This window comes from Canis lupus, chromosome 23, assembly GCF_003254725.2.
Source record: "Canis lupus dingo isolate Sandy chromosome 23, ASM325472v2, whole genome shotgun sequence".
Classification (NCBI taxonomy): Eukaryota; Metazoa; Chordata; class Mammalia; order Carnivora; family Canidae; genus Canis; species Canis lupus.
This window is the reverse complement of record NC_064265.1, coordinates 11567923-11595861: the sequence shown is the minus strand read 5'-3', so window position 1 is coordinate 11595861 and position 27939 is coordinate 11567923. Positions and strand designations below refer to the sequence as shown.

General features: G+C 42.8%; 2 long non-coding RNA genes across 5 annotated transcripts; one reads left to right on the top strand and one right to left on the bottom strand.

Annotated features, from left to right (window-relative positions):
• The first annotated feature begins 88 nt into the window (after positions 1 to 88).
• LOC112668705 (uncharacterized) lies at positions 89 to 26820 on the top strand. 4 transcript variants are annotated; one of them, XR_003141816.3, is made up of 5 exons: positions 89 to 220; positions 8981 to 9128; positions 9430 to 9493; positions 19107 to 19221; positions 26131 to 26819. It is a non-coding gene; the product is annotated as an uncharacterized LOC112668705 (long non-coding RNA). The 4 variants fall into 4 exon arrangements; XR_003141814.3 differs by having other exon boundaries at positions 93 to 295; XR_007405295.1 differs by lacking the exon at positions 89 to 220 and adding an exon at positions 3422 to 3715 and having other exon boundaries at positions 26131 to 26820.
• LOC125753436 (uncharacterized) lies at positions 23363 to 24420 on the bottom strand. Its single transcript, XR_007405296.1, has 2 exons — positions 24095 to 24420; positions 23363 to 23550 (listed from the first exon to the last, which is right to left on the bottom strand). It is a non-coding gene; the product is annotated as an uncharacterized LOC125753436 (long non-coding RNA).
• Positions 26821 to 27939: the final 1119 nt, after the last annotated feature.

Genomic DNA, 27939 nt, shown 5'->3' with positions numbered 1-27939 from the left:
GAACAATGGGCCATTGTCACAGTGTACAATTCACAGGCTGGGAAATTGAGGTCCTAAGAAATGAAGTAACTTTCTCAGCTACATAAAATAAATCAATAGAGAAGGCAGTGTGGTGACTTGCCATGTTTCCCAACTTCTATCATGATGAACATCACCTAGAGTGGCTGTTAAAATGCTGATTCCTGGGTCATACCTCATTTCTACCAAGCCTTGTCTCTAGGTATGGGGCCCCAGAACGTGTCTTTTTAAAAAATATCTCCAGCTTTATCTGATCTTTGGGACACGGGAGAAGCTGGTGAGTAGCAAGAGTATGGGTTGGGAAGATGCAAAAGACATAGGGTTGTTACTGGGTCAGCACTGACTGTTAGGTCACTCTACTCTCTGAGCCTTATTTTTCCAATCTATAGGGTGAAGTGAATGACCCTGGCTTGGCCAGCCACACAGTGGCCATGTTGAGGGGTGGCAATGAAGTGATGGGGTCTTCTGATTCCTGGGCCCTTTGCCTGTCTTCCAGTGCTACATTGATATGAATGAGCAAAGGTGCTGCTGAAGATCTACCATCAGGAGGGTTTAGGGTGGTGTGTGCATGGGTGTGTCTTCACCATCTGGTGCCATGGGTATCCTTCAGATGACTTGGCCACAACAGTTACTGGAATTGAGAATATTGAGCAATTGACATTGCTCATTCTCAGGACACTGCTTTCTAGAATTCCCATTAAGCGGTGGCTGGTTTTCGTTTTGAAACTCAAATTCTACCTACATCTAGGGTTAGCGGCCAGGCGTCCCTGGCTCCTCATCATTGCTTCCTCCTTCCTCCCTAGACTTCTAGCTCCTTTGAAGCAAGTCTGCCCCTCTATTCTCCTGTCTCTTGCCCTGAAGGTTTTGGCTCCTGGCACGCTGTTGTCCACCACTGCTGAAGGCATTCTCAGTAGCCTTAGCATTTTTGTAGACAAGCCACCAGCACACTGACATTTCATTTCCTTAACATCATTGTCTGTAAAGATCTTGTTCTCAACCACACTTCAGCCACAACCCCTATGGCCATGCATTCCTCAGCCTTGTCATTACTAGTAGCTCTGTCACCTCCAGAGCCTCCATCTTAACCCTACGCGCTTTGAACACCACCTCATATCTTTCCATGGCATTCCCTCCCACAGGTCTCCAACTCTGACAATTCTTTGATTCCATTGGAATCTCAAAGGATTGATTTTCTTCCCCTTGCTCTGTTCCTCACCTTTCTTGTGTCCTCACTTGTCTCCTGCCCTGGCTTAGATTTCAAGGCCGCCTTTGTGATGCCAGCATGAATCCACTTCTCCCTTACTCATCTTTCATCTCTCTGACATACCCACCTGGCTACTCAACCTCAGGTAAACCTGACTCTTCACCTGCTCCATGTTTGTGCCCACGTAGCTCTACATACTTAGAGGAGAAGAAAAAGAATCCCACAACACCATGTTGACTGGTGTCACTTTAAACTCTTGCCAACCATTATCAAGTGGGCCTTTACATTTCCAATCTATTTCACACTTTCTCCTGTCTCGTTAAATCTCCAACATCTCCTCCCTAATCCACCCTCTTAACGGATGATGTTGCTTCCTATTTCACGGAGGAAATAGAAGCCTTCAGATAAGACCATCTGCAGGCTCCCACCACACCTGCCCCCACATGCTCCTCCCTCCCTTCTGTGCTCATGGATGAACTGCTGATGCTCTCGGTTAAGGCCAGCCTCTCAACTTGGGTCTTGGATACCACCCCTTCTCGCTTACTCTTAGAGTATACAAGAGACAAGTGATACTGGACTATTATCTTCCTTACAAGATTGCTTTTGTCCTCATAAGAACATATTGTAATCTCTCCCATTTAAAAAAAAATCCCTCTCATGACCTCTCATTTCCTCAAACACTCCTCAAAAGAATTGTCCAGGTTCCCTCCCCTCTCTGCCTTACTGCTCATTCTCTTCTTAATTCAACTCTTTGGAAACACACCTATTGTGGTTATCGATGATCTCCACATTGCCAAATCCTATGATCAATTCTCAGATCACATCTTGCTCTCAGCATCATTTGACATTGTTGATCACTCCTTCTTAGAACACTAAGTTCACTGTCATTGGGCCACCATACACTGCTGGAGCTTCTCCCATCTCATAGGCCACTCCTTCTTCACCTCTTTTGTTGGTATCTCTCCTCTTCCTGGTGGATGTTGGAGGGACCCAGTCTCAGTCTTTGGGCCTCTTCTCTATTTTCACCTACTCCCATGTTACATAACATCAGTATTCATCAGTATGCTTATGACTTCCAAATATGTATATTTCCTCCCTGGTATTCCCCTCAAAACGTCAAATTCACATACAAAAAAATACCTGTTCTACATCTCCACTTGATCATCTAATAGACAGACATCTGTACATCACAACTGCAGTAGAAAATAAATATGAATAAAAAGGAAGCCAAAGGCAGGGGGGAAGGAAGCCAGAGATCTCAGGCAGACTTCTTGTCCTCAAATTTCTGGGTCACATAGGATGCACATGTCTCCAGGTATATGAAGCATTTCAGTATCAGGAAGCCTACTCACAGTGGGGTATCTTACAGTGGCTGGTCATGTAAGCACACTTCAGCTATGTGATCAGCACTAACCATTCAAATCTGCCCTGCTATCAGAAGTAGGTACAAACCATCAATCTAATTATTTTACTAAATAATGCTGACAGGCTGATTCATCTTGTTCCAAAGTGAATCACTTGTCTTTAGGTAATATATTCTACATCACTGGGCAAGGGTCATTTGTCCATAGACAGGCATGCGATCTAGACCATATGGGATTAACCCGAAATGTTTGCATAACACGACAACAAGAAATCTTTTTAAGCCTATAGTGGAGCTGACTGAAACGCTGCAGGTAGGACAGGCAAATATTCCCATGACTATATAAATAGCTGCCTCCACCATGATGGAAGAGATCCAGTATAATCAACCTCCCAGCAAGTGCACAGCTGGTTCCTCTGGGGAATGGTGTTATATCCAGGACATAGGCAGTAGTCTCTGCTATGGGAAGCTTGGGCAGTTCAGTCTCGGTAAGGAGAAATCCATATTGTTGAGGACATGCATGAACCCCATTCCTCATATCATAGCCACTTGATTTGCTCATTGGGTGTGGCTAGAAAAGAGACTGCCATCATCCACAACCCTTTTTGTTAACCAGATTATTGAAAGCTGCTTCTGCCAGGGGTGCCCTGTGATGAGCATTCACATAGGACACAGATGTCTTTACACTCTGTACCCATTCCAAGAGGTCTATCTGCAAATCTTTCTCAGACTTCTTTGTTACCAGTCTTCCATTTTTGTTCCTCTTGGATTTCTGATCATCGAGCCAAACTCTTAGTACTTCCTGTGAATCACCATAGAGATCTACCTCTAACCATCCTTCTTTCTTTCCTGTAGATGAGACTCGCTGTATTGCTTAAAATTCTGCCCACAGGGAGATTTCTGTCTGTGTGATGCTATAGCAGTCTACACCTCCTTGGGGCAGCACTCTGTGTAGATCCATCCATCAAGTAGGCCCCAGATTTGTCTTCTACAATCACCTGATCATAAAGGACACCCGGTGAAGCTATAGGTGAGGCTGGAGGGAGAAGAGGGACTATGGGAATCTGAGCCTGAGCACCTGCTGAAGCAGCTTTCTCGTGCCTTCAGGACCTGACCAAGCCCAATAGTAGGTCTGTCACTTTTACTCAGTAATGGTGTGCTGCTGCACACTAGAGCCACCCTTGTGGCTTGGACAATCAGAGAGCACGTAGGTCACAATGAGCAGTTCAGCTCACATGGTCACTGGTCTCCTGTAGTCAGCCCTACTGGCAACGGAGGAGCTGCTTCTCAAAAGGAAAGCAGTTATTTCTGGAATAGAGCACAGCTTTGCTTTGAAGCCCTTAGGCACTAAGCTGTGACTCTACTAGGGCTTTCCAGAATTAGTTGCTGGAAGAGTTAATGGAGCAAAGTTAGCCACCTCCAGGTTCACCCCTGCAGTTGGGGTACAAGGAGGCAGAAAGTCTAGGCTTCCACTAGCATGCCTAGAATTTGCAGGAAACTGCTTGCTGTCAACTTCTGCAAAAACTTGCAGGTTTGAGTGAGGTGGCCGGGAGCAGAAGATGTAGCCTGACTCAGGAACTTGGCCTGCTGAGTCTCGATATGCACCATTCCAGATGAAGGACAGTCTGTTCCCTCCCTTCTAAATCTCCCTTCAGACTCACTGAGAGTCTATTGCTCAGGGGTGAAGCTTATACTGCAACTGCTTCCCATTGGCACGGGTACCTCCCAGGCCTCTGGCTCCTACAACCCAAGGGAGAACATAGAAATGGGTGTACTGCTTGTTACACTCTCTCTTCCTTGGTAGGACATTGATTTCCTTGGAAAGAGACAAAAAAGACTGTACAAATCCTAAGATCTGACTTAATGAGGTTAATTTGTTAAGTACTTACTGCAGTGAAAAACATTTAAGTGAATGAAGTTTAATTGTTTCTTTTAATTATTCATTTTTACTTCGAGTTATATAAGCTCATGATTTAAAGAGCAAAATAGGTTTGGCTGTGAAAATCAGCCTTCTCTCATTTTTCTCACCTTCCTCAGGAAAGAAAAAAAAACAAAACAAAACACTTTCAACTCTTTCAGCCAATACTTTGGTATTTACATCCAATTCTCTGAAGAATGGGCTTTTATCTTGCTCCTTGGTTTGTGTGAAATTGGGGGTCTCCTTATACGAGGAGATAGAGGTTTAATTCTCTTTTGCTCCTTTGTTGCCACCACACATACGGAGCCCGTATGGCTCCCATCCTACCAATATGGTCCAATTATAATTTGGGTTCTTTCAACATTTGGTCTCCATCATGGCTATGCAAATGGTTTTCACATCTAGTCTATGATTACTTCTTTTTCCTGGACAACATTCTCTCCTCTTTAAACTGTTTGCTTCATTGTTTGCTTAGTTGCCTAACTACTTCTCACTCGTTCAGCCCCCAACTTTTCCCCAGTTGTCCAATTCTTCTCTCAAAACGGGTAGATTCACTAGATTTTCTTTCTGTTTGTCTTCTTGAAGAACTCTCTCTCTTGGCACATTCTGTTTCAGTCTTTACTAGTATTTTGTCTCCAGCACACCTATTGTTCTGAAATTTTCTTTTAACCACCATCACTTTTATCTCTCTCTGGGTTAGAGCCTTTCTTTCTTGGTTTATTCCCTCATTTTATTGGAGCACATCCTCCATATGCTTCCTTAGACTGAATGGAACTTTTTTGAAGTCTTTTGAGACTTTGTATGTCTGAAAATGTCTTTGTTCCACCCTGACACTTGGCTGATATTTTGGCTGGGCATAGAAATCTAGATCAAAAATAATTTTCCTTTAGAATATTTATTAAATTGCTCTTGATTAGTCTGAAGCTATTCTGATTATGGTTCTTTGTATATGACCTGTATTTTCTTTTGGAAGGTTGTAGGATAGTCCTCAGTATTTCAAAATTTCATGATGACATGCCTCCAGTACTTAAAGTTTCAATATAATGCAACCTTTCAATCTGGAGATCTATGTTCTTCAGTTCTGGGCAATTGTCTTGGATTATTTTGTAGATTGTTTCTTCTTTTCTGATTTCTCTGTTCTCTCTTTCTGGCCTTCCTGGTATAGGGATGCTGTGCATCTTGTATTTTTCATTCATTCATTTAATATTTTCTTTCCATTTTTTTCTCTTTGATTTTTTCATCTTCTTTCTGGAAAGTTTCCTTATCTTTTTTTTTTTTTCAGAACTTCTATTGATTTTTCATTTTTATTGTCATGCTTTTAACTTCTAAGGGCTTTGTTTTCTGAACTTTTTTTCTTTCCTTTTAGTACCCTGTTCTTGTTTTGAAGATGTAATATGTTTTTTTTTTAATGATGGATTTTGTTGTTACTTTTTTGCAGCATAAAAATTTTAAAATTATTTATTTAAAGTTTTTTTTTTCAAATGTCTCTTGATCCCTGCTTGCTGGTTCATGTTTAAGAGTGGGAAAGCAGGATCCCTGGGTGGCTCAGCGGTTTGGCGCCTGCCTTTGGCCCAGGGCGCGATCCTGGAGTCCCGGGATGGAGTCCCACATCGGGCTCCCTGCCTGGAGCCTGCTTCTCCCTCTGCCTGTGTCTCTGCCTCTCTCTCTCTCTCTCATTCTATGTCTATCATAAATTAAAAAAAAAAAAAAAGAGTGGGAAAGCAAGGAGCTGACTGGGAGCTCGAAGGCTGTGGGTGGACTGTTCTTGGAGAGGGTGAGCTTCACCCCAGGATGGTCTGGCTGGGTTGTATCCTTGTGGGCATTACTGGTATCAGGTCTTCAAGTCTGCCTACTTAGGCTGGTCATAGTTCCCAGAGAAGGCTGACAGAGTCTTCTATCTGGAGTGGATAGACCTGGCTGCCCATTCTTGGAGCTAGTTTGGGAAGAAAGTTAAGGAGTGGGCAATGGCTCAGATGTCAAGTATATGTGTTTATTGAAATCCCCTGATTGTGATATGGCACTCACATTCTGAACCATGCCTGATATCCCCAGTCCAGAAACTCAGCCTTGCCTTCCTCAGGTAACAGAATGATGGTTTTCCATGAGAGAGGCAAGGTAGGCATTGGCTGCATGCGTGGAGGGGGAAAGGAGAGGTGGCCTTTAACTGATTCTTAAGCAGACTTTGGGCCATGTTGTTGGGCTGGCGGGATCAAGGGGGATTGGCCCCCACCACCTCCTCCACCTTGTTGCCCCCACCTCAGAACTCTTCCATCACCAGCAGACGGTCATCAGGGGGAGACTGGACCTATGCAGGAAACCTGAACCGTACTTTACCCAGACCCCATATAAGGGGTTATTAAGGCAGTTAATGCCCCATACCAATTTCACCAGTAATATGCCTAATACCTATCACCCCGTACAGACACACAACCCTTAAAAAGTCCTCTTGCCCTCCCCTGCACACGGCTCCCCCAGCCTGCGACTGCCCCGCTCTCTCCCTCCCCTGCAGGCCGCCCAACCTTGCTGGAGAGTGTGTCCGATTAAATGCCTGTTTCAACCAACTTTTGCCTGGCCTCCCTCTCTATTTCATTTCACTATGGATTGGATTAAACCTGACACATGTAGCCCTCCCTTTCTCCACACTCTCAGAGTAATCAGTGGCAGGCATTCCTGGCCTTGACGCTGAGGATCGGCCCAGCCTGCATTTGCTCTGCTGCTGGCGGAAGGCCGGCTTTTTGAGAGCACTCTCAGTCAGTTGCCACACAACCATTTGCTTTCTCACTTCTAACATGCTGTCAAATGATCTCTTCTGCTTGTCCTGGACAGTTTGTGTATTTTAAAAAATCCATTAAGCTAAAACTGGGGCAGTTTATGGAGAGCAGGGACCTTGGAATGCAGTAGATCTGAGTTCTAGTTCCAGCCCTCTGACTTACCGTAGAAAGTCCTGAAAGGTGATCACTTTTCCAAGCCTTAATTTCCTGATCTGAAGAAATTGGGAAATTTGTAGGGGAGTTGGGAATTAACATAATAATTAGGGTTATATGAGGATAACATGAGATGTACATAGTGCATGGTACACATTAAACAGTCAATAAATTCTAACTAGTATTGTCTCAATTAAGAAATATTAATTTTTTTGATAATTAAATATCTCTATGACATATAATTTTGAGTAGAGTAAAAGCCTGGTAAGGGATGATTTGTCCAAGACTATCTCTTCCCTGGCACTAAAATTGTCTATAAAGTTTATACACACACACACACACAATTTCTGTATTGTTGGGTGTGGACTAATTTAGTACATTCAAAGATGAAGGAATACCTTTCTAAAACTTGTTGAGCAAGAAAATAGAGAAGTGGATCAGTCATAGGGACATTGCAGAGCCTGATCCATAGAAACTATTATTGGTTATTGCTATTAGTAAAATACTTTGTAAATGCAACATTGAGCACCATTCCTGGCACAGAGCAGGTAATCCATAAGTGTTCTCTGACTGTGATCTGTTTTTCTATTTCTTCTGTTTGCTGGAATGTAATTGGCTAGCTCTGTATTGCTACAACTGACATTTAAAAAACTTTATAACTGCTTGTTAGAATACAATGTGATCCAGAGGATGTTTATTTTCCCTGGAAGAAAGCCCTACATTTTAGCTTTATGTGCTTTATAACAAGAAGCACAAGTCTGAGTGGAACCCATTTGGATTCTTTTTTTTTTTTTTTCCCATTTGGATTCTAATGAAAGCCAGTGACTAGAATTCAGCCTTCGGGAGGTGTTTTAAAGGGCAAATGTAAATAACAGTTTGTATTCCTATTTCTTTTGGCAAAGGCAGATTTATTTCTATAGAATTTTATCTACTACAGTGATCTCTGTAAAATGAAATGGGAACTGGCAGAGAAGCCAGTAAATCACCCAAGCTTTCCCACAAGCTCTGGTCTTTAAAGTACTTGGGACTTGGGGTCCCTTTTTGTCATTCTAGATAGATTTTCCTTCCAGAAATTTCTAATTTATTATCCCAGCAATAAATTCTGGCTTTTCCCAGATGCACTGTCATTTCAATGTTGGCTTTCATTGTTCCCAGCTTCTTTCAAAGTTCAGAATCAAGTGCAAACTTTAAGCCAGTTGGCTTTGATTGCTCTGTATGGCCAGCAAAGAAAATGGCTCAGCTCAAACCTTTCTCATTATTTTTAAATGTAATTCTTAAATAATTTTTAATGAGTTAATTAAACTCATTAAAATTTTTTTTGAAAATGAATTCATGTAGATTGAAATACTGAAATCTAACAAAGACAAATTCAAGATTTCATCCAGGTCATGAAATAGGCATTTATACAGAGGGTCAAGTTTAAAGAACTGGGAAGGTCCAACATCGGTCACTGTATCAGTTACCTCTTGCCACCATAATGCTTTATAACAAACTATCCATATGTGAGTGAGCTCTAACAATAGGTATTTATTTTTTTCTCTTATGTCTGCCAGTCATCTGGGGCCATCCAATTTAAGCTCAGCAGGGCTCAGCAGTACTTCACTACAGCTCACTGCTGGGTACAAATGTGCTCCATTAATTTTTCATTTTTCTGGAACTACTGAATTACCTTTGGGGGCCCTTCCCATGAAAGCAGCACAGGTAAGCCCAACCATACAAGCACATTTCACTCCATTCATGTCATATCTGCCAACATCCCATTGACCAAAGCCCATAACATGGTCAAATACAAAGTTTAAGGGCAGGGAAGTACACATCAACCATTAAGCCAAAAAAAGTCACATAACCTAGCCCAACATCAGTGGATCAGGGCAGTTTATTCCTCCCATGGAAGTGTGGTGGGGAGTGTAAATATTTGCTAAACAGTCATCCTTGACCCACCCATGTATCTCAGAAGCTCTGAGAAAGATAAATCCTCTAATCTAGTGGTCTGTTCTTTCAGTCTAGTGGTTCTCAAAGTGTAGTCCTTGGACCAGCAACAATAGCACCTGGGAACTGGTTAAAAGGTAAATTCTTGGGCCCCACCCTAGACCTGCTGGATCAGAAGCTCTGAGGGTGAAGTACTTATCATACACAGAGAGAATACTCTGATTCTTTAATAAAGGTGGAATGGGTTTACATTATAGAGGGAAGTATTATTTAACATGGCTTGGCTGACCACAACCACTTTCACTAAGGAACTTGGCAAATTCAAGGGTTGCCCAGCTTTGAATTTTATTCACTCCAAGCTTCTTTATAGGAGGCAGAAAGACCCTGAGCATAAACTCTGCTTCACAACTTACCAGTTATGTGACTTCGGGCAAATGACTTATACTCACTGAGTTTCAGTTTACTCACCTGTAAAATAGGGCATTAAATGTTTCCCTCCTTTGGAAAGAATGTCTGAAGTGTAGGCTTAGGCCTTTGGCCATAGTTGATGAATCCAGGGTCGGCACCTGTCCCCAGTGTGATACTCTGATGACTTTTTTGAGGAGTTTGGGATTTTGCAATGAGAAGCACAGAGTCTGGAAGACAGCTGGGCTGAGTCACTTTGATGGCACAGTTCTAGAGATATCTAAGGAAATCACTCTCAGTGCTGAAGTATCTGGATTTTTTTTGTTGGTTCCTGCTCTTCTTCTGGAATCCATGGGCTACCATGACTACTTCCAATAAATATCCCCCTCTGCTTAAGCAAATGTGGTAGATTTAAAATATGGCCCCCCAAATTCTTTGACATTTCCCAAGCCCCCATGTTGAAGGGGAAGCCCAAGCTGCCCACAGAAAAGCTCATGTGGAGAGAAACCAACAACTGGCACCATCTTATCTGCAATATAACTGAACCACTTGGGAAGTACATCTTTGTGCCTCAGTCCAGCTATCCCAGTTGATTCCATGAAGAGGAGAGATAAACAATCCCTGCTGAACCCAACTTTGCAGATTTGTAAGAAAGGTAAATCATTACTGTTAGTGTAAGCTACTCTATTTAGAATGGCTACTTATGCAACAATAGATGAATGGAATAATCATAGCCAATAACTATAGCTTTGCTTGTTTTTCTTTCTTTTCTGTTGCTTACAACCAGAAGCAGTAGCATAGAGATTAAGCACTTAGATCTGGGCTCAGGTGTCTGGGTCCAAATTCTGCTTTGCCATTTGCTAGTCATGACTTTTGGGCTGGTTGTGACATCTCTCTGTACTTGGATTTTCTCATGTGTTAATTCTTACCAGGTTGTTGTGAGAATTAAGTGAGATAATGCATGCAAAGTATTTAGCGTTGTTCTGAATCCGTACAAATTAACCTCTCTCATTCTTTTTGATACAGTTTTTGGGAATGGGCTGCAAAGTAACAGAGTTTCCCATGTGGAAGCAGCTGAATTGAAATGGGGTGGGAAGAAGTGAGGACTCCCTGATCCCAGCAGGAGATAGGCAGGTCTTTTACATATAGGGTCCAACACAGTCCTACCTCTCTTTGTCAACTTGGGGCCGGACCATGTGGCCAGTGGTTAAGCACTTGGGGGCTGACCAGCAAAATATCAGAGTATTTCAGAAGTTGGAGATCATCTACAGACTTTAGTAAATGCCTCCAGAAAGGGATAAGCTCCAGACAAGCTGGACCACCACCTGAAAGCTGAGTGACAACAGGACAGAGACACTTGCTGCTGATGCTCTGAGGCCATTGGGGGTCAAATAATCATGCCTTGCTAAATTTCAGAGGCTGCTTATTCTGATGCCCCTAAAAGAGTGCCCTGATGAAAATGCAGGCCCCTGGAAGACATAGGCCAGGAAGAAGCCTAGGAAGGCAGGGATGCTGATTTTGCACATATTTCAACACATTCTGCTGGGTCCCTGGAGACTTGCCACTACTACCTCCAGAATTATGGATGAGTCCTCACTACTTTTGTCTACACTGCATGTCCCCACCCCCTTGGCCAATCCTGAGAGTTACAGGAGAGAACTCAATCTTGCTCCATCCACCTTATTCTCTGTCCTTGAACTGAAGGGCCTAGATCTTAGGTTGCTGAGTCATGGTAATGTCGGTACAATGTAGAGGCAGTGAGCAAATCTGCTACGGTGTCCACAGCTTCTGCCCTTTTTCCAACCAGGTTAGCTTTTCCTTTTTTCTCTGTGGGATCCAGCAGGATTTATCCACTGATGACTGCTTTTTATTTAAGCCTCTCTCTTGTTTGCCACCTAAGAAACTTAATGTAAAGGAGATTTTAAAAACAGCAAGACAGCAAACGATCTACTCTATGGTACAGGCACATGGTGATGGCTCAAAAAGATAATACATAGTTAAGTTTACCAGGGCTGTACCTGCACAAAGTAGGTCATCAGTACACTCTCCCTTCAGCCCCTTCCTTCTCTTGGATGCGCTCTGGGGACACACTCATTACCACAAGAGGCCAGACTGCTCTGGATCACTGTTCTCTTGCTTCAGGAGCCTGCAGCCCTCTGCCCATCTCATCTACATGCTAATGCAATTTCTGAGCATGATATATCCTAAGCGTGGCTAAAAATCCTGGGAGATTTATTACGTTTCCTAGTTCTATAGATCAGAGACAATTTTTTATAAATTCTTGCTTTTACTGAACAATTTAATATGCTATTGTCTAGGCAACAGAATTTGCCTCAATTAGATTTTCAGGCTAATATGGGGAGGAATTTTCCCCCTTCCTCTCTAGCAGTATTAGGGAAGGCCATAAGTCCTGCTCAAGAACAAAATTTGCTGCTGCCTTGCGAGGAACTTCAAACCTGACTCTGGCAGTTGTGCTGTATCCTCCCTTCTGCTCCAAGACTGGTGTCTGGTTGGGGTGGTTGAGGCTTTGCCCATGGGAAGAGCCCACTCCCACAGTGGGGACTGGGCACTGGCCACGCAGAGTGATCCCCCCCAGGGGACACTGACCTTGGAGAATGAATCACTACCCGCCCCGGGGTCTGGTCCTCAGCGGCGTAAGCGCTGAAATTCAATCTTTGAAGTCCAGAAGTTATTGATGCTTGAATAAACATTGCCAGTGAGGGACCCAAGATGAGAACAAACCAGAAAGAAAATTTGCTAATTTTAAGCAGACTGAAGGTTCACATCAGCAGGGCCAGCACGTTCTGTCCCTGGGGGAATCACTCCTCAGGAAGCCAAGTTATCCCATGGTGGCTTGGTGAACATGAGACGAGAATATGAGCTTCTCATGGCCCCAGGCTGGCCTGGGCAGAGGGTGTGCAGGCCCTGCCAATGTGCAGCCTCTGCCCCTCCTTGTTTGGGCTTTTGTGGTTCATCAACCTTCATGGAGGGATCTGTTCTTCCTCAAAGGGCTGATTCTTTTGTGGGCCTGAGATTTTTCTGGGGCCTCTACACTTCTGTTCACTCCATCATGAGCTAATTCCTGGCTTAATCTCAAGACAGTCTTAATTTCTTCCTTTCCACACTTGGGGCTCTGTTAGTCACCATGCAGTTGGAATCTTGGTTTTGACTGGACTTGAGAGTGGGCAGGAGGCAGGGGTCAAAGTTGACTCAGGTGATAGATCTGGGTAACAGACTGGCTGGTGGCACCGTCTGAATCAATGCAATAGCCTCTGTTTTAAAGAATGTTATGCTACAGGCAACAGAATCATTAGCTCATTTAATCTTCCCAAAATACCTACAAGGAAAGTATGAGTATATTTCCCAATTGACTGAACAGTAACTTTGCTGATTTACTTGTTTAGTCTAATTATTTAGTTTTAATTGACCAGTTTTCATTTTGTACTTATAACAACATTTACACAGAGCATTTACTGTGTCCTTGCTCTCATTTCCTCTGCTACTGCTGGGTCCTAAGGGTGGAGAGAGGGGAAGTGGAGGGAGAGAAAAAGTGTAATATATTCTTTAATAAGGAGAGTTTTATGAGCGCATCCTTCACTCATGTTTTCTTATTCATAAGGATAATGTATTTATGAATCTTTATAATAAAAAACACAGTCTTGGGATGCCTGGGTGGTTCAGTGGTTGAACTTCTGCCTTTGGCTCAGGTGATGACCTTGGGGTCCTGGGATCAAGACCCACATCAGGCTCCCCATAGGGAGCCTGCTTCTCCCTCTTCCTATGTTTCTGCCTCTCTCTCTCTGTCTCTCATGAATAAACAAATAAAATCTTAAAAAAAAAAGGACACGATCTCATCAATGTATTCTCCTTATGCCCACCCCCCCTCCACCACCAGCTTGCCTCTCTTTTGTCCCCTCTCTTCCTGTCAACCTCCCCCACCACTCTGTCTTGGCACCTCAGTCTCCAGCTACAGCAGCAGAGAGCTGGGGGAGATAATAGTTCAATATTTCATAAAATCCTGTATGGAGTCAAGATGAACTGATCAATGAAAACAGAATACTTCAAAGGATCAAATTATATACTGAATTGCTTGTTTGGTGGACTAGGTCTCAGTGTTTTGGGAGACCTGTTCATCTGACTTGGCTTTTGGGTAACTATCCAGATGAAGTCACCTGGAGTCATTTTCCAAATGAAGAAGCGGAGGCAATAACAAGTGTTAGATCCACAATTTAAATAGCCTTGTTTGGGGGCACCTGGGTGGTTCAGTCTGTTAAACGTTCAACTCTTGGTTTTGGCTCAGGTCATGAGATAACCTTAGGGCTCCACACTCAGTGTGGAGTCTGCTTAGATTTTCTCTCCCTCTGCCCCTTCCCCACACCACCACCCCCAACAATAAACAAATAAATCTTAAAAAAAAAAATAAAAAGGCTTGCTTGAAGGTTGGTGTCTTTGTGCCATTCAGCAGGACAAGAGCATAGAAGACAGGACAGGATAAAACCCAGGATGTTTTTCCTGTGTCTCTAAAGAACTGTATTGGGGTGGGGAGTTGATTTTCAAGTATCAAAAATGCAAATACCTGAAGAGGCCAGGAAAAGTGAGGAAAAGATTGGCAGGGTAAAGGAATTAGAAAAATCTGATTTACTCTAAAAACCCCCCCAAACAGTGCAAAATGTGATAATATGTGGCTCCATCACCTGGCACTAATGATAGGGACAGGTAAGGACTGTGGTGAACTCAAGAGGGAGCTGCCATCAGTATTATAGATCTTTTGATTTTTCCAAAGCGCTGGAAATCCTGATTTTAACATCAAATCTCCCAAGTTTTAAGTGTAACTTCAAATTACTTTGCAGCACCATGGGGGCCAGTCTAAGAAAATCTGGAGGCTAGATCTGGTCTATAAATTTGCAGCCACGATGGTTAGCATGGAGCTATCACCAAACTGGAAGCTGAGTCAACACCATGGATTCCATGTAGCTGTGGGGGTCTGCAAATTCTGATTATGATGAAGAAGTCAAGAATAATCTCAATGCACACAAGAATAACATTTTACCACCAAAAAGAAATCAGTTTCAAATACGTCACCTGGTATGTGGTGTGCTGAATTTAAAGAGCAGCTTTGAAAACAACAATCTGGTGCTGAATCCCAGCCCTACCACCTACCTGCTGTGCAACCTTGAGCAAATCAATTAGCCTTTATTTCCTCATATATAATTCTTGTGATGCTTCAATGCAATAAGATATGTAAATCTAGATGAGCAGCAGATAGGAGGCTCTCAAGAAATGGTACTTGCTAAAATATTAATAGTGATGATTATAATTGATAATCATGATAATTGTTATCAGTATATATATTTATGAACTCCAAAGGAAGCTCTAATGGAAATTGGCTACTAAAAGTTCTTTTTGTATGTGATTTTTCTGTGAAGTTGGCGAGGCATTTTGATATTTCTTTCTCATTTCATTATGCTTACATTGGAAATCACAAAGCCTTGTACCTTTTTATAATTGTATTAGAAAAGGATTCAGGGAACTCAAATAATCCATTCAAACCCAAACCCAGTGGGAATTTCTGACATTTGGCTTACAAAGCATAAGGCATCTCCAAATACTTCTCTCCACTGACCATTAAGGGAGGCTGTGCCTTGGGAGGATTCACACAGAATTCAGCCTTTCTTACACACACACACACACACACACACACACGCACACACACACACCCTTATCCAGCACTCAGGACCAGATCTTTAGCTTTAGCTCTAGGGTGGGAGTGGAGGAGGGTATGTATGGGAAACAGGGACCCTTATGATTTGAAAAGAGTGAGAAAGGTTCTCAATGCAATTCCAAGTTGCTCCAGGTCACACAGAGAGAAATCTGACCTGCTTCACAGTATAACCAACATCCAGGAATGTGGGGCTTGGGCTTCCAGGACAGTTGATGGCAAATGTCCAGGACTCCTAACATCATTTCTGACTCACTTCCCACCTCCACAGGCTACCTATACCAGCTCCTGACTTTTAGGTTAGACATCCTGATTCTAGTCCAAGCTCAGACCCGATATGACAAATGTGGCTTCCTCTTGATGAGTTTTGGGTCCTTGTAGCAGACCCTATGGGGGGCTCAACTTGACCATTCTCTTGCATGTGGACCCCATGATTTCCAATTTCCAGCAGCTGTAACTTGATGCCTCTTTGGTTACTTAAGCCCACTGAGCAAGCACCAGGAACAAGCTGTGCTGTAGGGTTAAGTCTTGCCCCCCCTTCCAATAGCTCTCAATCAATGATGGATGGGAGTTGGGGTGAATAAATACTCCAACCTCCTCACCTTGTGCAGGACAGAAAACTCAGAAGTTTATTCTATCCTGTGTCCCAGAGATCCTGGGTGGGGCTGAACTTCAAATGTTCATAAAGTAACCTACATGTTAAAGCACTCAGTATCACTACCATCCCTTTTTTTGACACATGCCCTGCTCTCATACTGATGTTTTCTAGGATCACCTCCCAAAAAAGCATTACTCGGGTCTGCTTCTGGAGTAGCCCAGTCTAAGACAGCCTTCTTCCTTCCCCTATAGACTAGGATACTCACTAACCACCTGATTGTGTCAGACACAATATTTACCTCACATCAGCTCCCCTGAGATGGGTGTCATTATTACTCCTACTTATAAATGAGAAAATGGAGGCCACAGGGGCATCAAGTGGCAGAGTCAGGATTTGAACTCAGAACTTTTTGGTTCCAAAGTTCTGCCTGCCCCATCATATGATATTCATCTGATTTCTTCCATCCTGGATCTCTCTTCTGCCTAATCAAGCCTTGACTACAAGGACAGAAGTAGGCATGACTGACCAGTTACTGTGACACTAATTATCGCCATAAGTAAAAGAGCAGGAAATTATAATTCAGGAACTGAGTGTACCAAGACAGCTGGCTCCAGCCCACAGAGGCAGCAGCATTATTATTTTAAGAATCCTCCTGGGCACAGAAGAGCAGCCTTTGTGTCTGTGGGGGTTGGTACAGGGATGGTGATGCCCTCCCCATCAATAGGCTGTGTAGGAAGACCCATGGAAAATGGAAAAACCCAGCTTGGACCTTTTCCGGTCTGCTACTCCTTGTAAGAAATAGAGGACTAACAATCTGGAGATCTGGCTTCCAAATCTCAACCGTCTGTGTAAATTTTGGCTTCTTGCTTCCCCACACTGGACCTTATTTCATGGGTTATGTGTACTGAATCTATGATGGTCCCATCAAGTGCAGCAGGCCAAGTGAATTTTAAGTTTTGGATGCTTCATTTGGATTTTTCCCATAGTGTTTGGCATGCCTGATCCCAGATCCAACGTCATCTTTGGATAAGGTAAATAAGATGATAATCATGTCCCATTTGGGATCAAAGGAAGCACGTCATTGGCCAAAAATAGATTTCTACTATGTTCTGGCTTGAGATTCTAGAAAAGACGGATATTTGCTCATGCCTGCATTCAAATAACCAATGATACTTTAAAGTACACCTTTGCTCAGCCCTGAGCTTGGCACCAAGCGTTCAAAAATAGCTGATACAAGGCTGTGACCCTAAGTGTCAGGACTGGAAAGTGACTAGCAGAAATGAGTGTGAAAGAAGAGAACCTGGACTCTCTCTGCTTCTCCTGAGAGATGGCCTCAGTGAGTCTCCCTCTAGTGGGGAATAAACTATAGCAGCCCTGCCAAGGAAGGTAAGCTCCATCTGGACCAGGGACAATTGCTTCTAGTACTGGCAGAGGGGAGAGAGCCTCCCAGGAGAATGAGGGAAGTCTTTATAGAGCAGACTGTGTTTGAATGGAGCCTTGAAAGTGGCACAGGACTTCAGCATCTGGAGATCGGAAGTGGATGTTCCAGGCAAAGCAAATGTATGCAAAGTCTCCCCAGACATTGTCCAGGGCACATACTGTTTCAGTTGGATGCCACAGAGGCTGAAAAAAAAAGGTGGGGGGGAAGGAAGACTGGAATAGACTTCTCAGATCATATGAGAAAGCTTCTGAATTCAGACGAAGGAGTTGGTGGTTTGGTAAGATATTGGTAGATGAGCTCTACCAGTCAGGGTTCTGAGTTATAAGCCACAGAAATCAATCCCAACTAATTTTAGCAAAGAGAAGACTTTATTAGAAGGATACGATAAAGCTCACAGAATTGAAAGAAAAGCTGACCAACTCAACTTTGGAAAATACAGGGAACAGGAAATCTAGAAGGAAATAGTGATAAGGAGCAATGAATGGTGTGATAGTTGGGTATTGCTGCAGTACAGCTACTTAACAAATAGCCCTCAAAGCCCAGTGACTTATGACCATAAACCTTTTATTTTTCTTGTTCATTGTTCTGAGAGTTGGCTGTGTTGGGTCTATTTCAGGCTACAGGTAAGTTCAGGTGTGCAATACATGTCTCTGCATTTTTCTTGGACCAGTGACTGCCTGGGGCTTGTCTTTTCATAACAGAGGGTAGAATAGCAAGCCAAACTATCAAAGAACATTTAAAGTCCCTACTCCTGTCCAGTATTGCTGAGTAATATTCCTTTGGCCAGAGCAAGTCCCATGGAAAAAGAGAAGGGAAAATAAGAAGGAATGGGAATCCACATGATGGGTGGGTACGTGTGTGTGTGTGTGTGTGTGTGTGTGTGTGTGTGTGTGTGTGTGTGTTTGGGGGGGTGGATCATTTCAAGGTACTATAGCTATTAAATAGGGGCAGTCAGCCAGTAGGATTATAACACTGGAGGTCAGAAGTTTCTGTTTCCCTCAGAAACTCAGTGAATCTAGCTTTTCCCCATTTCTGGCCACATATCTCCTTTTTTTTAAAAAAAATTATTTATTCATTTGAGAGAAAGAGAGAGAGAGAGAGCAAGAGCACTAGTGGGGTTAGGGGTAAGAGGAGAGGGAGAAGCAGACTCTCCACCGATCAGGGAGCCCAATATGGGGCTTGATCCCAGGACCCCGGAACCATGATCCGAGCTGAAGTCAGATGCATAACCTCCTGAGCCACCTAGGTGCTCCCACACATCTCCTTCTAGTGATGGACAATGGATGCAGAACACTCTGGAGGTGTTAATTTAACCCTTAACTTCATAGTGGAGCCCCTTGAGAGGTTTTTACACATTCTCAGACCCAAGTGATAAAACTGACCCCCTCTCCTGGAGTATCCCTCATGCCCAAATTCTTGAGTGCAGAATTGAACCCTGTGGCTTCCCAATATTGACCACTGGTAAGCATCAGGGACCCCAAGAGATGGAGTTACCTATCTCAGAAGCTCAGGGGGTGAGAAGTAAGCGAGTTAGAACTTCCTTTCTGAGTTCACATGGAAAGCACTCACCTTCTTGTCATCCAACAGGTTGGGAAGCAAAGCGTCCAGAGGTTGTACCTGAAAACATTCCTCGCCCCGACTCTGCATCAGAGTCCTGAAAACCTGGGGTTCCCCTGGGAGGACTTTTGGCTATGATATCTCAGTAGGTGCTGCGCCTCTGGCTGGTCTCTAGTTAAAAGCTAAAACTTTTTATTCCAACTGGTGATTTTCCTCTCTGGGCCAGGCTGAGGCTCATGTTTCTATAAGCAGAGCCCTGGTTGCTAGGTGACAACCTGGCTCCCGGTTCTGGAGGCTGCAGAGGCAGAAATGAACCAAAGAGATTTGAAGCTTCCACTTTGAAGACAGAATATGAAACCTAAAAGAGGAGATAAGACCCTAACTTAATTGGAGGGTTATATAACAACCAGGCGAGGTTCTCATGTCCTCCCTGCCACCCTGCCAAGACCAGTGGGATATATTTAAATGCATTTTTCAAAATAGGAGAAAAGTAGGAAGTCGAACTGATAAATATAGTTGGCTCTTTTGACTGGGAGAGGAAACTTCTAATTACATCTCTTTTCTAAGCTCCATCAATCAGATCTACACCTTCATTAGCCTCTGAGTCATTAGTGGAACTTATTAAAACAATTAGATCTGCAGAGAACTGCAGCCATCAGCATTTCTGACAGCTGCGTCGGGGATTTAAACTTTTCATTAAAATTGGATGGAGCCTCTTGCAAATCAATAAGAAATAGCTGAGCGTTCCAAGTGAAAAATGAGCAAAGAACGTGAATAGACAATTCACAAAAGAACCACAAGTGGCTGATAAACAAATGAAACATTTTCCAAACTCAATAGCCACCTGCAAAAATACATTAAAACAATAATGAGAAAGATTTCTAAATCTTTCTAAAGACTGACAAGTGGTCTTTACGCGATAATATACAGTAAATCTGCTATTTTGACATACTATTGGTTGAAATGCAGTTAAAGGAGACCTTTTGGAAAGCAATTTGGCCACATATTGAAAGTCTTAAACATAGACACAACTTTCAGCCAAGCAATGTGGTGTCCTTATTCACAAAGATGTTCACAGAGCATTATTTATAAAAAAGGGAGAGATTTGAAAAAAAATTACATATCTAACAAAGCAAAGGGAAATCATTTAATTATACAAAAACATATTCTCAAGATGGTGAAAGGAAAAAGCAGGTTATAAAGTCAGATGCACTTTATGAGTCCATTTTTGTAAGATGAAAAAGAAAATTGTTTATGCTTCTATAGAATGCACTTAGCTGGGGATTCTCAAACTTTCTTGATTCATGGAACATTTATGCCCCAGGGATTCTTTTATGGAGCCTCTGGATACTGCTCCCTGCCCTGAATTAAAACCTGACAGTTTGGTTTATTAAGTAGTTGGGTCCAAACAATTGAACAGTAGTAGTTTGTATGCTGTTGGATGGAGGTTGCTATGTTTCCATCTGATATTTAAAACACCCAGTAGCACCTTTGTGAGTTTCCTGCTGTGCCTTGGGGGCTCCTCAGCACATCCTTTGGGGTGCAGCAGCCATACAGCTGAAGGTTACCTGTGGCTCAGTCCTAGAACCTGGGCTGCCTGTGTTCGAACTGGGCTCCCTCACTTACTCATGAGTGGCCCATATACAGTAGCTTTTGAGCCTCAGTTTCCTCATCTGTTAAGCGGAGATAACACTAGTACCTTCCTCTCAGGGTTCTTGCAAGCTCTGTGAAATGCTGTGTGCCTGGCTTTCAGTGAGAACTTAGTAAATATTAGCCCCATTTAGCCCTCACAGGGGACAGTAGGTGCCTTGGACTTTTTTCTTTATACTTCTTTTGCATTTCCAAAATGTCATACAGTAAGCATGTATTTCTTTCATAATAAATTCTTTCTTTATTTTTAAATCTGAGAAAGTAGTGTCGTCTACTTCCCCTGTCCTGAGCACTGGGCAGGGGCAGGAGAAAGGGCGGAACAGGTCACACACCCTGACGGCATTCAGGACATTCCCCTTCTGCAGACGAGTGGTGCCTTGGTAATAATGCATCAGGAATGCCCCTCTCTGCTGTCTTGGGCATCTTATTTATTATTAGTGGTAGACAGTGGGCAGCCCAGGTGACTCAGTGGTTTAGCACCGCCTTTGGCCCAGGGTCTGATCCTGGAGACCTGGGATCGAGTCCCATGTCGGACTCCCCGCATGTAGCCTGCTTCTTCCTCTGCCTGTGTCTCTGCCTCTCTCTCTTTCTCTCTCTCTCTCTCATGAATAAATAAAATCTTAAAAAAAAAATTTTTTAAAAAGGTAGCACGGCTGCTCCCCTCCACCCTCAGGTGTCTCGGCATTTGCCTGTGCTCCAACTATCTCCTTGCTGGAAGCACCTTCATGTCTCCTTTGCCTGATTAGTTCCCACACCCTGACCCAGACCCATTCCTCCTGCTCAATCTTGGATGAGCTAGGAAGCCATCCTCAGATGGCCTCAACTTTATTGACATTTTCCTTGTCTGTATCCACTTGCTCTCTCCCCACCTCCCTCTGCCCCACCACTGCATGCTTCTTTGAGGCAAGAGCTGCATGATTTCATCTGTCTGGCATTCAGTGGGTGCTTCATAAATGCTTGTTGATCTGAACATCTTCATGGAAGAGGGAGGGATGTATCAATGGAGATTTATGTTTGTTATTATTGCATTTCTTGGGAACAAGTTACTCTTAGCAGACTCAACTTCTATAAGAAGGTTATGGGTCCTACTAGGGGGTTGGGTGTGGAGATGACTGTCTCCTATGGGGGACACCTTTTAGGGTCATTGGGGCAACCAAGCCTTCATCTTGGGCCTGGAGAGGCACTGACTATTTCTGAGAATGACTAGCTAGCTAGAAGGGGCTGATCACTGGGACATGAGACATCATGTTCACTCACAAGCCATGTGCAACATGTTGCTATCTGCCCACTCAGCAAATGATTACACATCTACTGTAGACATGGCCCTACATGACTAGAAGATCGGCAGGTATGGTTTGAATCTTGAGGGGGAGACACATACACCAGCAACTCTAAGATGTCAGGCCATGGCTGCTGGGACAGAGGCATGAATGAAGCCCTCTGGGGACCAACACAAGTGATAGGGGAGAGTCTAGGGGAAGGAGGAGACTATTGCGGCAAGATAGGTAGTAGAGAGAGAAAAGAAGGGTCACAGGCAGGAGAACAGCAGGAACAGTCAGGAGTGTAAGGTATGTTGAGGATGGAGGGTCCCAATGCAGCAAGAGCACAGCATCCCCCATGCCACCCCCTACTCAAGAGGTGTGTCCAGGTTAGAAGGATGGCCCCAGGCCAACTCCGTGCTCACTGCTCTGCTGAGTCCTAGGCAATGGGGAGTGGTTTCCAAGGGTGGAATCCTGTGAGGTAGATTCAAAAAAAGTCAGGTCAAAGTGTTGACATATGGGAGACACATATGAAGGCCCCCAATCCAGAAGCCTACTTTCTGGAGGTCCTGAGACAAGCCTCCAGGTATAGGATACCAGGGACATGGCATCTCTACTTCCCATTACCCCTCCTAGTATGGACAGAGCCTTTTGTCAAGTGTCTTGGGGAAAGAAAAGAATCTTTCCCCTACTGCTCCTTATTTTACTTCTCATAAGCCTCCAGCAGAGCAGCCTCCAAGAAAATGAGCACATTTAAGAGAATGACATCATCCCAGTTTATATGGAATGGGATTAGAGGGATAAGGATAAGGAATCAGAGTAACTGTTTTGTGTACTTATTAACTTTTAAATTAGTTTTTTCATCATTTCAATATATAATATACATTTATTATGGAAAATTAGAAAAATGCCAACACATAAATGTGAAAAATTAAAACATTGCATTTCTACCATTTATAGATTACTGATGTAACTTCAGTCCAGAGCATACCCTTTGTGGGGGATTAAATTCTTGGTTCCAATTCTCCACTGCCCTGTAGTAGTATTAAATGTCTACACTTCGTCATGGCCTTATAAACAGCTGGCTAAACTACCCTGGCCCTTGATTTCAGGCCTTGCTTTGGCCAATGGGATGTTAGCAGAAATGATGCAATCAATGGCTTGAAGTGTGTTCATGTGGTAGGGTTTTCTAATTTACACTCTTGCCATTCACTAAGAGAAGGACATGCCTCAGGTAGGTGTTGGTCTAAGGAGGAGGAGAAACACATGGCATAGACCTGGCCTCAGCCTGAAGTCCCACCAAAGCCAACCCAGATAATTCCAGATTACTTGCAAATGGAGAGTGAGGAATAAATACCTATTATTGCACACCACTGAAATTTTCAGGTTATTTTGCACATTTTAAAAAAAGATTTTATTTATTTACTTGAGAGAGACAGCATGAAAGAGACAGTGAACATCAGCAGGATCAGTAGGGGGGAAGGGTAGAGGGGAGGGAGAAGGAGGCTTCTTGCTCGGTGGGGAGCTCGATGTGAGGCTTGATCTCAGGAACCCAGGATCACGACCTGAGCCAAAGGCAGATGCTTAATCAATCGAACCACCCAGGCGTCCCTATTTTGTGCATTATTGTGGCAACAAATGGCCCATACTCTCTTTGAGACCTTTTCCTAGACACAATTTTTAACCAAAATGAGAGCATAGTTTTGTAGGTCACTTGTTTCTATTCATATACTTAAATAATTTTTATTTTATCTAATACTCAAATCATATCCAAATTTCTCCAGTTGACAAAGAAAATACCCTTTACAGCTGGTTTATCCAAACCAGCTTCAAATCAAGGCTCTGACACAGCATCTAGTTAGGTACCTAAGCTTCTTTAACCTAGCACAGTCCCCTTTGGGATGACAGTGGCATGTTGAAGTTGAACATTGTGCCTAGAGTATGCCATAGGTGATGCCACGTGCTTCAGATTGCTTTGGGAGACCTTAATGTCTGGGTGACGCTTCTGCCAAGCTCTCACAAACTAGGTAAGTCTAAGCCTAGGCTAAGGCCTGACTGATTTGATCAGTAAAGGTACAAGCCCATTGAAATTTAGACAGAATTACTTACTTCACTTAGGCAGTGAAAGGAAATATGCTGAAGGTACCAGCTTGCCATGATCCTTGGCCACATACCAATGGGGACGACTCTGAAGCCACAGGGGCAGTGACTGTGTGGAATCACAGGACCTGCTGGTGGACCAGTTAAACGCAAACTCCAAGCTGAGCAGGGATACATTCTGTATCAGTGTTTGGAGGCAGGTGGCAGCAAGGATGGAACAGAAGGCCCCATTCCTCAGCAGAACCTGGGAGGCCAGGAGAAATGGTTTCCAAAAAGGCCTCCCAGGGGAGAGAGGGAGGCTAGTGGAAGGTGGCCTCATGGCGGCTCCCTACCAGCCTCTCATCCTGTGTTCTGAGATCACAGGACGTTCTGCCAAGACCAGATTAGCTGCTGCTCAAGCCTTTGCCTGTGTAGATACATTCAAGGTCTCATGACTGGACAGAGCTGTCTTCCTATACCTTCCTGAATGATCCTAAGGTTGCCTGTCGAGTGAAGGTGCTCATGGTCGGAATATATCATTATGTGATGATGATACTTTGGCACTTTACAGATGTTCAGTTCCCTATCAATTGTTCATCTGAGGATGGTAGCAACAATGAATAAAGCTTGTTTTAATCAACCATTTTAATAGTGTTGGTGAAACAATGCTCTCTTTCTTCTGCATCTGTTAGCTAGCATTCTTTGAGGAATTAAGCTTTCCTTCTGCCTCTGGGGCTCTCTGGTGCCTCTGAAATTAAGTTCCTACTAAAAATGCGGGATTGATGCTTGATTTTTACAACTGCATATTCCAATTTTTATTATTAAAAAACTCAAAGATATACAAAAGTTTAAAGAATAGAACTGTGAATACACCTATACTCACCACTCAGATTGGAAAACTGTCTACATTTACTGTAGTTGCTTTATCTCTGTGTGTATATGTTATATTTTTGTTGAAAGTAAATTGCAGGGGATCCCTGGGTGGCTCAGTGGTTTAGCACCTGCCTTCGGCCCAGACTGTAGTCCTGGAGTCCCGAGATCGAGTCCTGCGTCAAGCTTCTGCATGGAGCCTACTTCTCCCTCTGCCTGTGTCTCCGCCTCTCTCTCTCTCTCTCTCTGTCTCTCATGAGTAAATAAAATCTTTAAAAAAAAGAAAATAAATTGCAGACATCATTATACTTCACTCCTTATTTCAGCAAGCATTTCCTCAGAATAAGGATATTTTGTTACATAAACACAATGCCCTTAAAACTCCTAAGATGATTAACATTAATCTCTAATATTGTATTCAAAATATAAATATATATAGTTCAACATTAAATTCCAATTTAAATCTCCCATTGTCCCCCAAATGTCTTTTATATCTTTTTTTAAAAACAAAACAAAATAAAACCAGAATCAAATTTCATGCATTACATTGACTATGTCTGGTTACTCTATTTTATTTTCTTTTTTAAGGTTTTATTTACTTATTCGTGAGAAACAGAGAGAGAGAAAGAGAGAGGCAGAGACACAGGAAGAGGGAGAAGCAGGCTCCATGCAGGGAGCCAGACGTGGGACTCAATCCCGGGTCTCCAGGATCACGCCCTAGGCTGAAGGCAGAGCTAAACCATTGAGCCACCCAGGCTGCCCTGGTTACTCTATTTTAATCTAATTAATCCTCTTCTTTTTCTTCAGTGGCATTGATATTTTTAAGAAACTAGGCCAATTGTCTTGTAGAATGTCTCAAATTCTGGATTAACGTAACTGGTTTCTTTATGGGCCACTTGACTTCTACTTCCATGGATTTCTTTCAGATTCAAATTACATCCAAATGCTTGATTGGCTCCAACTTAAATATTTCTGACATCCCCAGGTAATGCTGCATCCATCATATTGCATCTTTTTAGGAGACACATAATGTCAGGCTGTCACACTGTAAGGGGTGCTGCGTTTAGGCTAATGATGCCTATTTAGGTTAGGGATAACGAGATTTCTCCATTGTAAAAGCACATTTCCCCTTAGTGATTAGTAAATAATCTCTGGGATGATACGTTGACACAGTGTGAATGTGTGTTCCTCAACAGCCTTTCACTGATTGGGCTGAGCAGCCAAGAATAACAGGCCATAGAACAAGGGAAGCAGATGCTGCAGTGAAGCATCTACAAGCCAAGAAACACCAAGGACTACCAGTCCCCACCAGCAGCTGGAAGAGGCAAAAAAGGATTCTCTCTACAGGTTTCAGAGGGAGCATAGCCCTGCCAATGCCTTCATTTCAAATTTCTGGCCTCCAGAGCTCAGGGAAACAGTGTCATCTAGAAGAAAGGATGCCACATGGGGAGTCGAAGATCTGGATTTTAACCTTCTTACCAGCAGTGCATCCTGGGTCTCTGTCTCCTGGTCTATGAAATGGAGCCTATACTTGTCACACTTCTTTCAGAGATGGGGTTGGAAGGATACTATCCATGTGTCACAAGGGGACATTGTTTTCATGGGAAGTACGTAAACCAATAAAGGCTAAAAATGAATCAGTAATTATATAGGGGATTGCAAAATGATGCTTTGCTTTTCTTCTCTGTTTATTAGCTCACATTTATTTTTCTGTAAGGAAGAGCTTTCTCTCATCAAATAGAGATGAGCTAAATAAAGTTCCTACACACACACACACACACACACACACACACAGAGAGAGAGAGAGAAGCAGGGTAAATGTTTTCTTTGTCTTTTGTCAATTTTTAGAATAAGGACTTAATATAATAGTTATCTCCAATAAAGGTGGTTGAATTTTTTCTACCCCCCTTTTAAAAATTATTACTACAGACTCATGTGTCTTTGTGTATTCAATGTTTTAAAATAAATTGCAGTCATTATTCTTTCTTTCTTTTTTTTTGTGCTCCAGTGGTCTCAAGTTGGGCCACTGAGAAGTCTTCAAATTGACTCCCATGACCTGTCCTGGCACATATCTCTTCACGATTCTCATCACTTCAGTGCTTGTAATTAATAGAGCAACGTACCGTGAGTGAATCCCAATCTAAACTATGGACCTTAGGCGATTATGACACATCATTATAAGTTCATCAGTTGTAATAAATGTGCCACTCTGGTGTGGGATGTTGATAGTGGAGGAGGCTGTGAATGTGTAGGGGCAGAAAGTACAGGAGAACTCTTTCTGTAGCTTCTGCTCAATTTTGCTATGAGTCTAAAACTGCTCTTAAAAAAGTATTTTTTAAAGAGATACATTAATTTTTTATTACAAACCAGTAAGCAATTAATAATTATAGAGAATAAAGAAGCAAATAGAGAAATATTATACTCCTGCCTCTGTCTTTCCTTCCTTCCTTCCTCTGTCCCTCTCCTAGCCTCTTCCTGGAGGTAATCACTGGGAACAGAGGATTCTATGGGACATGCATCCATGGTGTGTTATGTGAATGTAAAAAAGAATACGAAAGCCCTTCATGTACCAACATGGAGTGATTGCAAGACATATTGTTAGTGAGAAAAAAAAAAAACCAAAGTGCAGAACAGCATATAAGATGTCAGCTTTTGTAAAAGAAAGATGGAGGGAAAGAATGTACATTAATAACACACTCATATCTACTCTCTTAGCTTTATAGAAAGTAATACTGGGAAGGTAATCTGGAAACTAATAAAAATAGTTGCTCATCGGAGCTGGAATGGGGAAAGTAATGGAGGGATGAGAATGGAAATGTGCCTTCCCTGAATATAGCTTTTTATGTCATTTGGATTTAACTACATAAAAATTTTATATTCACAAAATAAAATTAAATAAGGAAGAAAAAAAGCAAACCTTAAAATTGAAAACAAATTAGGCTAGAGGAACTTAACTGCATAACAAATTAGTAACAGCGATGCCAAGAAAAATGTTTTTCAGACAT